The sequence below is a fragment of the Giraffa tippelskirchi genome, chromosome 9 (genome assembly GCF_054371585.1).
Source record: "Giraffa tippelskirchi isolate mGirTip1 chromosome 9, T2T-mGirTip1v1.2.pri, whole genome shotgun sequence".
NCBI classification, from domain to species: domain Eukaryota; kingdom Metazoa; phylum Chordata; class Mammalia; order Artiodactyla; family Giraffidae; genus Giraffa; species Giraffa tippelskirchi.
In genome coordinates this window covers 91,375,389-91,385,974 of record NC_137283.1, presented here as the reverse complement: position 1 = coordinate 91,385,974, position 10,586 = coordinate 91,375,389, and the positions used below count along the sequence as shown (strand labels likewise).

General features: G+C 36.9%; 1 pseudogene; it reads left to right on the top strand.

Annotated features, from left to right (window-relative positions):
- Window positions 1-256: 256 nt before the first annotated feature.
- On the top strand, window positions 257-847 carry LOC145521893 (nucleolar protein 56 pseudogene; annotated as a pseudogene).
- The last annotated feature ends 9,739 nt before the right edge of the window (window positions 848-10,586 follow it).

Sequence of the window (10,586 nt, the reverse complement as noted above, 5' to 3'; positions counted from 1 at the left end):
GGGCCCAGCAAAGGGACCAAGTTTCCAGAGCCTTGAAGACAAGGGGTAACACCCCAAAATACGGACTCATTTTCCACTCTACCTTCATTGGCCGAGCAGCTGCCAAGAACAAAGGTCACATCTCCCGATACCTGGCAAGCAAATGCAGTATTGCCTCACGAATCGATTGCTTCTCTGGGGTGATGTGCTTTGTTTACTCATATAAACACATCCAGAGGTGCCCACCAGTGTTTTTGGGGAAAAGCTTTGAGAACAAGTTGAGGAGCGGCTGTCCTTCTATGAGACTGGAGAGATTCCCCGAAAGAATCTGGATGTCATGAAGGAGGCAATGGTTCAGGCAGAGGAAGCGGCTGCCGAGATTACTAGGAAGCTCGAGAAACAGGAGAAGAAACGCTTGAAGAAAGAAAAGAAAAGGCTGGCTGCAATTGCCCTGGCTTCTTCAGAAAATAGCAGTGCCCTGGAGGAGTGTGAGGAGACAAGTGAAAGACCCAAAAAGAAGAAAAAGCAAAAGCCCCAGGAGGCCCTTCAGGAGAATGGAATGGAAGACCCATCTGTCTCTTTTTCCAAACCCAAGAAAAAGAAATCTTTTTCCAAGGAAGAGCTAGTTAGTAGTGATCTTGAAGAGACAGCTGGTACTGGAAGTCTTCCCAAGAGGAAGAAATCTTTTCCCAAGGAAGAACCAGTTACTGACCCTGATGAGTCACAAAACAAGAGGGTCCCCAAGAAAAAGCGGAAATTGTCTTCCAAGGAGGAGCCACTCAGCAGTGGACCTGAAGAGGCTGCTGCCAGCAAGAGCAGCGGCTCCAAGAAAAAGAAAAAGCTCCGAAAGCTATCCCAGGAAAGTTAGAATGGATATCTTCCTAGTGGGGCATAACTTACAGAGGTATTCCCCATCCCATCCCCTAGACCCAGTAAAATAAAAACAAATTCACAAGAAAAAAAAAAAAAAGGAAAAAGAAGGTCAGAGGAAGAAGCCTGCTTAAAGTTCAGTCAGGCTGAAGCCACCATAGGCACTGGTCACATGATAAAAGATCATTTGATACTGAAATAATTTTTCCTCAATCTAATTATTAATTTTTCTATCAAATCCACTTTTGTTTTATCCAAAGAAATTGCCATCTCTCCTAATTGTTGCAAATCTACAGTTAGCACTTTCCAATAAAACAGTCTACAATGGTGGGAGTATTGTCTGCATTGTCCAACTCGGTAGACACTAGCCATGTGTGGCTATTGAGCACTTGAAATGTGGCCAGTGTGACTGTGGAACTGAATTTTTAATTTTAATAGATTTTAATTTAAATAATCAGACATGGCTAGTGGCTGCCATATTGGAAAATGTGGCCTTCAAATCTATCTCACCATCATTTTATCGGTAGAAAAAAAGACTATCAATGTAACATCCGTGACTGTATCATTCTTCAAGGGAGAATTATCAATGGGGTTTAGGCGTACTTACACTCACTTTGCAGAATGTCACTAAAACTGAGCCAGATACTGTGTGTGAAACTACTTAGCAAAGTGCTTAGTGCAAAATAGGTATCCAACAATGTGAGTTTCCTTTTCAGTCTCCTTCAAGGGGTAAGTAACGAATCATGGCAGGGTCTTCACACCATTTGGAGCATAACAACAGAGCCTTGGTTGTGTGTTACTGGAGCAGATGTGCTAATGTTCCTCATTGTTACAAGGCACAGTTGCTCTTGCTGTTTTGTGAGCTACCGGAAGTTAGTTAATCTTGGAAACAATCACCTTCCTTGTGTTGCCTCCAATAAAAATGCCAAATTTTCAAATTAGAAATTGCAAGCATTTGAGTTACTCTCAAGACATTTAATACTAATTATCTCTTATTGCATAATGTCATTGATGCACTCTTTGAAGAACTCAAACAAAAGCTGTAAAAAGACTATATCAGAACATCCATCCTCTGAAGATTCCTCTAGGGTAAGAACATGATTTTATATATTATATGTCTGTAAAACAACTCACCTCTTTATGGAGAGTTAGTTATATCGTTAAGAATGTGGGATACACAGAGGAGGAAAGGAAGAACAAGTATAAAGGGGGAAAGAGAATGATTTTGGCAAATCTTGGTGTACTGCAGTTAGCCTTAGTCCAAAGTGAAAACGCTCTAGCCACTGCCATTAGGAACGCACAGTATTAAGTTGTGGTCACACAGCTGGTTTCTCCCACATACTATGTTCTTGCCTATGTTGGACCTGGCTTTTTCTCCACTGTTAACTACTATAATGTAAATTTTCACTTGTTTTCCATAGTTCCATCTCAGCTTTCTCTTGGGAACTGTATAGTGATCAGTGGCCCCAAGAGATAAGTTCACCACGGTGTTTATATGAAAAGTAATTATTTTGAATAACCTACACTTCCTCTTCTGATTCAAGAGTTTGGAGTGTTGTATTCAACGAAAAGTAGAATAATGGAACCCCTGCTCTTAGATCTCATCACACTGACACTTATGAATAAATGAATTGTAGCAGTTTATTTCATAACTGGTTTGAATATGGAGGTGTCATATAATGCCTTTTTATTCTGAATCTTATGCCAAGTAGGTATGACCCATTTCTCATTAGCTAAAAAGGTGTCCTTTAAGCAAAATTTTCTTAAAACAACTAAAAATTGACACAATGTAGAAATGATAAGGTTATAGCTTGCTAACAAATATTATTAAAGCAGATTCCATAATCCAGTTAAGATAGTTTATAAACTTTCAACCTACATTTTTAGGGTCATGTCTATAGTTATGTAAGACACTATTCAACTGTTCAAACTCTTTACTTCCCCAGAATTTGAACATACAACATACAGCAAGGAAGGACACTAACATTTTTGCCAGGCAGCTCTATGTGCAGATATGCATATGAAAAGATCTTTTAAAATTCAGTTTTGTAAACCCACTTTTAGTTTTCATCGACCTTGCCTTGAATTCACTTGCCTTTTTCGCCTTTATGATTCCTTTGGATACCACAAATCACCTTTATGTTGTAATGATTGACTAAACAGGCTAATATTCTACAAATACAATATAATTTGCTTTCACTCAATTTTTAGATCAGTTAAGCACATTCATTTCACATGAATAGCTGCTGAACTCATTTTAGACTTTTAAGAATATTAACTCAAAACTATCTTTTTCAATAAATAACTGGAAATATCCTTATTTATAAGCAATAAAAAGCTAAGCCAAAAAAGATTAGCAAAAAATTGGGAAGTTAGGAAGTGCTTAAGATTTCTTAAAAAATCATCTACAAAGTTAGTCCCTTGTAATCTTTCTAGAAGCCATGATTTATTGCTTTTATCTCTACATTATGACTAATCTCTTTGCAGAATGTCTTTTGTCTACAAATCCAAACGTAACTTCTTTCAAACATCTGGAGTAAACATTTCTGATTTATGAAAAAAAAATTAATTTTTATTATTTCTTTGGCCACACGGCATGTGGGATCTTAATTTCCTGACCAGTGATTGAACCCATGCCCTCACAATGGAAGTGTGGAGTCTTAACCACTGTACCACCAGGAAAGTCACTGATTAATGAAATTTTCATCACTGACCCTTAAAAAATTTCAGTACTTGACTTAAAAAACAAAACATGATTCTGAATATATTCAAGGTATAAGGTAACAGTATTAGTTAATCCTATTAATGCTAATACTGTAATGGGTAGACTAATCTGTCCAAGAGTGACTCCTGGGACATTGCCAAAGTCTGTTTCCTTTTTCCATTGTTCGACTTCTTTTCAGAGTTTTATGTAAGCTTTGCTTAGACATTCATCCTGAGATCACAATACAATTTTCTTACTTCATTGAAAACTTTCTATCTTACAGTTTCAAAGTTTTGGATTTTTTTTTTCACTTGTAGACTACAGGAACTGCCATTTGAAACACAAATATATTCTTGTGTTCGCTTTCCACACCACCCAGCTAGGATTAAGGATAATATCTTGGTAATTGCATAAATTCACCTTCTTGTGTTCCAAGTAACTCTTTCAGAAGAGGTTCCCTTTCTTCTTTGTTATTTCCAAAATGAAGAAAACCTGTTGCAGAATTGGCTCCCATCATGAATGGGCTCCTGCCATCATGGAATCACAGACTTACAGTTGGATCTAGTCCGACAGCCCAGCCAAATTAAAAAAAGAAAAAAAAAGAATCCATGATTTAGTATAACTTGGCACTCTGATAGATGGTCATCTAGTTTTGGCTTGAAACCCACCTGTGATGGGAAATTCATCATAAAAATCTTGTTCTGTTTGTGGTATAGTGTAAAGCCCACTGATTTTGGAAACTGACAAGACTAGTTTACAACTCCTGTTCTAGCAACCTGAGGTGGGGCAGAGTTATTTACCTTCTCTGAGCCTCGTCTTCTTTGCCTATTTCTGGCATGTGCTGGTGGTGATTTAGTCGCTACCTCGTGTCCAACTCTTGAGACCTCATGGACTGTAGCCCGCCCGGCTCCTCTGTCCATGGACTTTCCCAGGCAAGAATATTGGAGTGGGTTGCCATTTCCTTCTCCAGAGGATCTTCCCAACCCGGGGATTGAACCCAAGTCTCTTGCATTGCAGGCAGATTATTTATTGACTGAGCCACCAGGGAAGCTCATTTCTGGCATATAAGTGATCAAAAAAACAGCTAATGACAAACTATATGAGGCTAAAACTGGTTAATGTATACTTAATGTATACTTAAACTAGTTAAGTATGCTGGTGTGTACTTTAAATATTTATACCATAATGTGCTACAGTGTATGCTTCAAAAACTAAACAAAAGAATTTAGAATTAAAACTTTGAAACTTGGCATAAAATGAATGCTCAGAGGACCAGCAATGCTTTTCTGAGTGTGGGAAAGCATTTGCCTTTGAGAAAAATTTAGGATAAAAATGTCTTTTGCTGGGTGTGGGCAGAGAATTTGTCCTTATTCAGAGAGAAATTGTTACATGATATTATTGTTTTGATACAGTGTGCACATAGGACACATTGACCTTGTGAAGTTTCAGTTTGATTTGAATTTTTATTTAGCCTTTTATTTCCCTAAAGACCTGACACTTGAATCTGATTCTTTTTTTTTTTTTTTTGTAAAATTGAATATTGGCCTTTCCCCGAAAACTTGCCAGTGAAGTAGACATGATCAGGGATCATCACCTTAATGACACGGTCCCCTTTTCCCCATGTCCCAGGTCACTTGCTGATCTTGGGGCAAGAGCTGATGGGACATGATGGGTGGAGCTCTGCCACTGGCTCAGGTCAGGAAAGGGGGAAAGGACTGTGATGAAGAACATTCTTTGGTTGATAAAACATTCTTTGGCTGATAAAACACAGCAATGTGTTTATAACCAGTTTCCCTAGAAAGAATGCATATGGTCTTGATAAAGACATTTCTTATGTCATAACAGATCTCATATTAATGACATTCTTTGATTTTGACTGAAACCTGTGAGAGGAAAAATTGTACTCTGCATCTTACTACTTAAAATAGAGAAAGTCTCAGGGCATGTGCAATCCCTCTATGGTTAGACTGTCTCTCCAAGTGCAGGTCAACAAACATTTCTTGAACTACTACGCCCCAAATGCTGGGAATTCAAGGATTAATGAAATGTATGTCTTGCTCTCAAAGAGCTCATGATCAAGCAAGAAAAAGAGACACTTAAACAGATTTGACTTGAAGGTAAGCACAATAAAGTTATGCCCAGGTAACTGTATGATCACACAGGGGGACCACTAACAGAGCCTAGAGGGATTACTAAAAGAAGTGATCCCTCTAAGCCTAGAATATAAACTTCTCAGAGCAGCAGGCTCATCTCTGCATCTCCAGCATCTAGCCCAATACCTGGCCCATAGCAAGTGCTACATAAATATTCACTGGACTGAACTGAGGGTATCTTGCTGATGTCAAAAAGTTTTACAAAAGATCAGTAGGGCTGATTCATGGTGAAACTGTGATTTATGGTGAACAAAGTTTAATTCTAAATTTATGGGGAATAATTTGTATTTTTATTAAAGCTTGAAATAATTCAGGAATAACCTGCTTATTTTCTCTGCAATGCAATATTGTACACATACTGTTTACTTTCTTCCACCCACACTCTCAAGAGTGTGAGGACAGGACTTGTATTAATATTTCCACTGCCTAGAACTGGCTGGGATTTGGTGACATTCAATAAATATTTGTTGAGTGAACTCAACATGAGTTACATTGATGAAACAGATAGTTTAAAAGAAAATTCAATAAATTTTAATTACTTTTTGTTGTTGTTGTGTATATGAAGCAAATTCATGAGACTCTATATGAGAATTCAGTGCCTAAATTCCTGTTGCCTAGGGCGATGGTTCTTGTTCTTTTGGGAAGTTCATGAATGCTATTAATTCCTTCTACAGGAAATGCATATACACATCAAGTTTTAACATCTATAAATATACAGAAATATCTGGTTGAGAACTCTTGACCTAGTGAGAAGGGGAAGTTTTTAAAAAGAATTGACTACACTAGTTTTGTGGTCTTATTTTTTTTAAATGATTTTAATGTCTACTAACACTGCCCTTTTTCTTAATTTATTTACAAAATGGGAGTTATGGATGACATATGTGTCAAACAAGCTATATTCCATGACATTATCTGGCTCAATACTGAAACATAATTTGGAAAAATATATTATTCATTTCATTTTTTTCTCCTTTTGACTCCTTTTAATTTTAGTTAGTCAAAAAGAGTTTTTGATATATCAGATATTCCAATGCATCATTAATAAGTGAACACCAGGCGGTTGTTTTAAAATATGTATAAGAAATTGCTCCCTTCCCTCATTAAAATTTTTAAAAATATAAAATAGACCACATTTTATTAAAATTAAAACCAGTAACCCTTGGAAATGGTTGTCCAAAAGGATTGAGATCTGGAAAATCTCCAGAATTATAAAGAATTTCCTATATCAGGTGGGGTAGGCAGTCTCCAACATGGCTCCCAAAGACTGTTACCTCCTGGGATTCACACATTCTGTACAATCTCCTCTCCTTGATTGTAGATCAAACCTGGAGACTTGCTTCTAAAGAACAGGGCAAAAGTTATGGATGTCACTTCTGAAATTTGGAAGGTCATGCCCTATTCTCTCTCTCTGGTTCTTCTTGCTTGTTCTGAAAGAGCAAGTTGCCATGCTTGCTGTGCCCATGGGAAGCCCCACGTAGCCAGTGAGGCCAACTAGAAACTGAATCCTGCCAACATCCACATCAGTGAGCTTGGAGTATGGTCCTCCCTGGTTGAGTTTTGAGACACAAGCTGTCACCTTGAAGCAGTCTTGAGAGAAACCCTGAACTAGGGTATCAAGCTAAACTGCCCCCAGATTCCTCTCCCACAAAAACTGTGAGATAAAAATGTTATTTTAGATCATTGAGTTTTGCAGTAACTTCTTACATATTAACAGACAGCAAATATTCAAGAACTACCTTATCTACTGCCAGGAAGACACTAGTGTTGTAATTAAAATGTTAAAATGACCTTTAGGATAAATGCCAATAAATCAGTAGTATTTCATAATAAGGGTAGCATATTACCCACAGAACTATCCTTTCTAAAATCTCAGTTGACTCATTTTTAAAAAATTATCTAATTTCACATTTCTTCAACAACATTTTATCCCCCTTTAAGTTTTTATTTGTAGCATTTAACTTCTGTTTCATTTTAATAAGTTGAATAGGTAGAAATGTTTACAATGTCTTGTTAAAACTAATAGATTTTATTTTTTGAAGGATTTTTTAAACTTACTTTATTGAAGTATAGTTGATTTACAATGTTGTATTAGTTTCTGGTATACAGCAAAGTGATTCAGATATATATATCCTTTTTCATATTCTTTTCCATATAGTTCCCTGTGCTGCATGGTAGGATCTTGCTGTTTATACATCCTCTATATAACAGTTTGCATCTGCTAATCCCAAACTTCCAATTCATTTCTCCCCCACCCACAACCACATCTGTTCTCTAGGTCTGTGACTCTGTTTCTGTTTCATAGATAAGTTCATTTGTGTCATATTTTACATTCCATGCATAAGTGATATCAAATTATATTTGTCTTTCTCTGACTTGTTTCACTTACTATGATAATCTCTAGTTCTATTCATGTTGCTGCAAATGGCATTATTTTCACCCTTCTTAATGGCTAAGTAACAGTCCATCATATATATGTACCACATCTTCTTTATCTATTCATCTGTTGATGGACATTTAGGTTGTTTCCATGTCTTGATACTGTAAATTGTATTGCTGTGAACATAGGGATGCATGCTTTTCAAATTGTGGTTTTCTCTGATATATACCTTATAGTGGGATTGCTGGATCAGATGGCAATTCTTTTTTTTTTCCGCAAATTTTTTTTTTTATTGAAAGATAATTGCTTTACAGAATTTTGTTGTTTTCTGTCAAACCTCAACTGGAATCAGCCATAGGTATACATATATGCCCTCCCTGTTGAACCTCCCCTCCCACCCCACCCCTCTAGGTTGATACAGAGCCCCTGTTTGAGTTTCCTGAGTCATACAGCAAATTCCCATTGGCTATCTATTTTACATATAGTAATGCAGGTTTCCATGTCACTCTTTCCATACATCTCACCTGCTCCTCCCGTCTCCCCATGTCCATAAGTCTGTTCTCTATGTCTGTTTCTCCATTGCTGCCCTGTAAATAAATTATTCAGTACCATTTTTCTAGATTCTGTGTATGTACATTAGAATACAATACTTATCTTTCTCTTTCTGACTCACTTCACTCTGTATAATAGGTTCTAGGTTCATCCACCTCATCAGAACTGACTCAGATGAGTTCCTTTTTATGGCTGAGTAATATTGCATTGTGAATATGTACCACAGCTCCTTTACCCATTCATCTGTTGATGGGTATCTAGGTTGCTTCCATGTTCTAGCTATTGTAAATAGTGCTGCAATGAACAATGGGATACATGTGTCTCTTTCAATTTTGGTTTCCTCAGAGTATATGCCTAGGAGTGAGATTGCTGGGTCATATGTTGGTTTTATTCCTAGTTTTTTAAGGAATCTCCATACCATCTTCCATAGTGGCTGTATCCATTTACATTCCCACCAACAGTGCAAGAGCGTTCCCTTTTCTCCACACCCTCTCCAGCATTTATTGTTTGTAGACTTTTTGATGAGTGCCATTCTGACCGGTGTGAGGTGATATCTCATTGTAGCTTTGATTTGCATTCCTCTAACATTGAGCGATATTGAGCATCATTTCTTGTGTTTGTTAGCCATCTGTACGTCTTCTTTGGAGAAATGTCTGTTTAGGTCTGTTTCCCACTTTTGTATCGGGTTGTTTGTTTTTCTGGTATTGAGTTGTATGAGCTGCTTGTATATTTTGGAAATTAATCCTTTGTCAATTGTTTCATTTGCTATTATTTTCTCCCATTCTGAGAGCTGTCTTTTCACCTTGCTTTTAATTTCCTTTGCTGTGCAAAAGCTTTTAAGTGTAATCAGGTCCCACTTGTTTACTTCTATTTTTATTTCTGTTTCTCTAGGAAGTGGGTCATAGAGGATCTTGCTTTGATTTATGTCATCGAGGGTTCTGCCTATGTTTTCCTCTATGAGTTTTATAGTTTCTGGTCTTACATTTAGGTCTTTAATCCATTTTGAGTTTATCTTTGTGTGTGGTGTTAGGAAGTGTTCTAATTTCATTCTTTTACATGTAGCTGTCCAGTTTTCCCAGCACCATTGATTGAAGAGGCTGTCTTTGCCCCATTGTATATTCTTGCCTCCTTTGTCAAAAATAAGTTACCCATAGGTGCATTGGTTTATTTCTAGGCTTTTTATCTTGTTCTATTGGTCTGTGTTCCTGTTTTTGTGCCAGTACCATACTATTTTGATGACTGTAACTTTGTAGTATAATCTGAAGTCAGGAAGGTTGATTCCTCCAGCTCCATTCTTCTTTCTCAAGACTGCTTTGGCTATTCAGGGTCTTTTGTGTTTCCATATGAATTGTGAAATTTTTTATTCTAGTTCTGTGAAAAATGCCATTGGAAAATGGTAGGGGTTGCATTGAATCTGTAGGTTGCATTTGGTAGTATAGTCATTTTCACAATATTGATTCTTCTTACCCAGGAACATGGAGTATCTCTCCGTTCATGTCATCTTTGATTTCTTTCATCAGTGTCTTATAATTTTCTGTGTATAGTTCTTTTGTCTCTTTAGGTAAGTTTATTCCCAGATATTTAACTCTTTTTGTTGCAATGGTGAATGGGATTGATTCCTTAATTTCTCTTTCTGATTTTTCATTGTTAGTATATAGAAATGCAAGTGCTTTCTGTGTATTCATTTTGTGTCCTGCAACTTTGCTAAATTCACTGATTAGCTCTAGTAATTTTCTGATACTATCTTTAGGGTTTTCTATGTAGAGTATCATGTCATCTGCAAACAGTGAGAGCTTTACTACTTCTTTTCTGATCTGGATTCCTTTTATTTCTTTTTCTTTTCTGATTCCTGTAGCTAGGACTCCTGGAACTATGTTGAATAATTGTGGACACCCTTGTCTTGTTCCTGATCTTAGGGGGAATGCTTTCAGTTTTTCACCATTGAGAATAA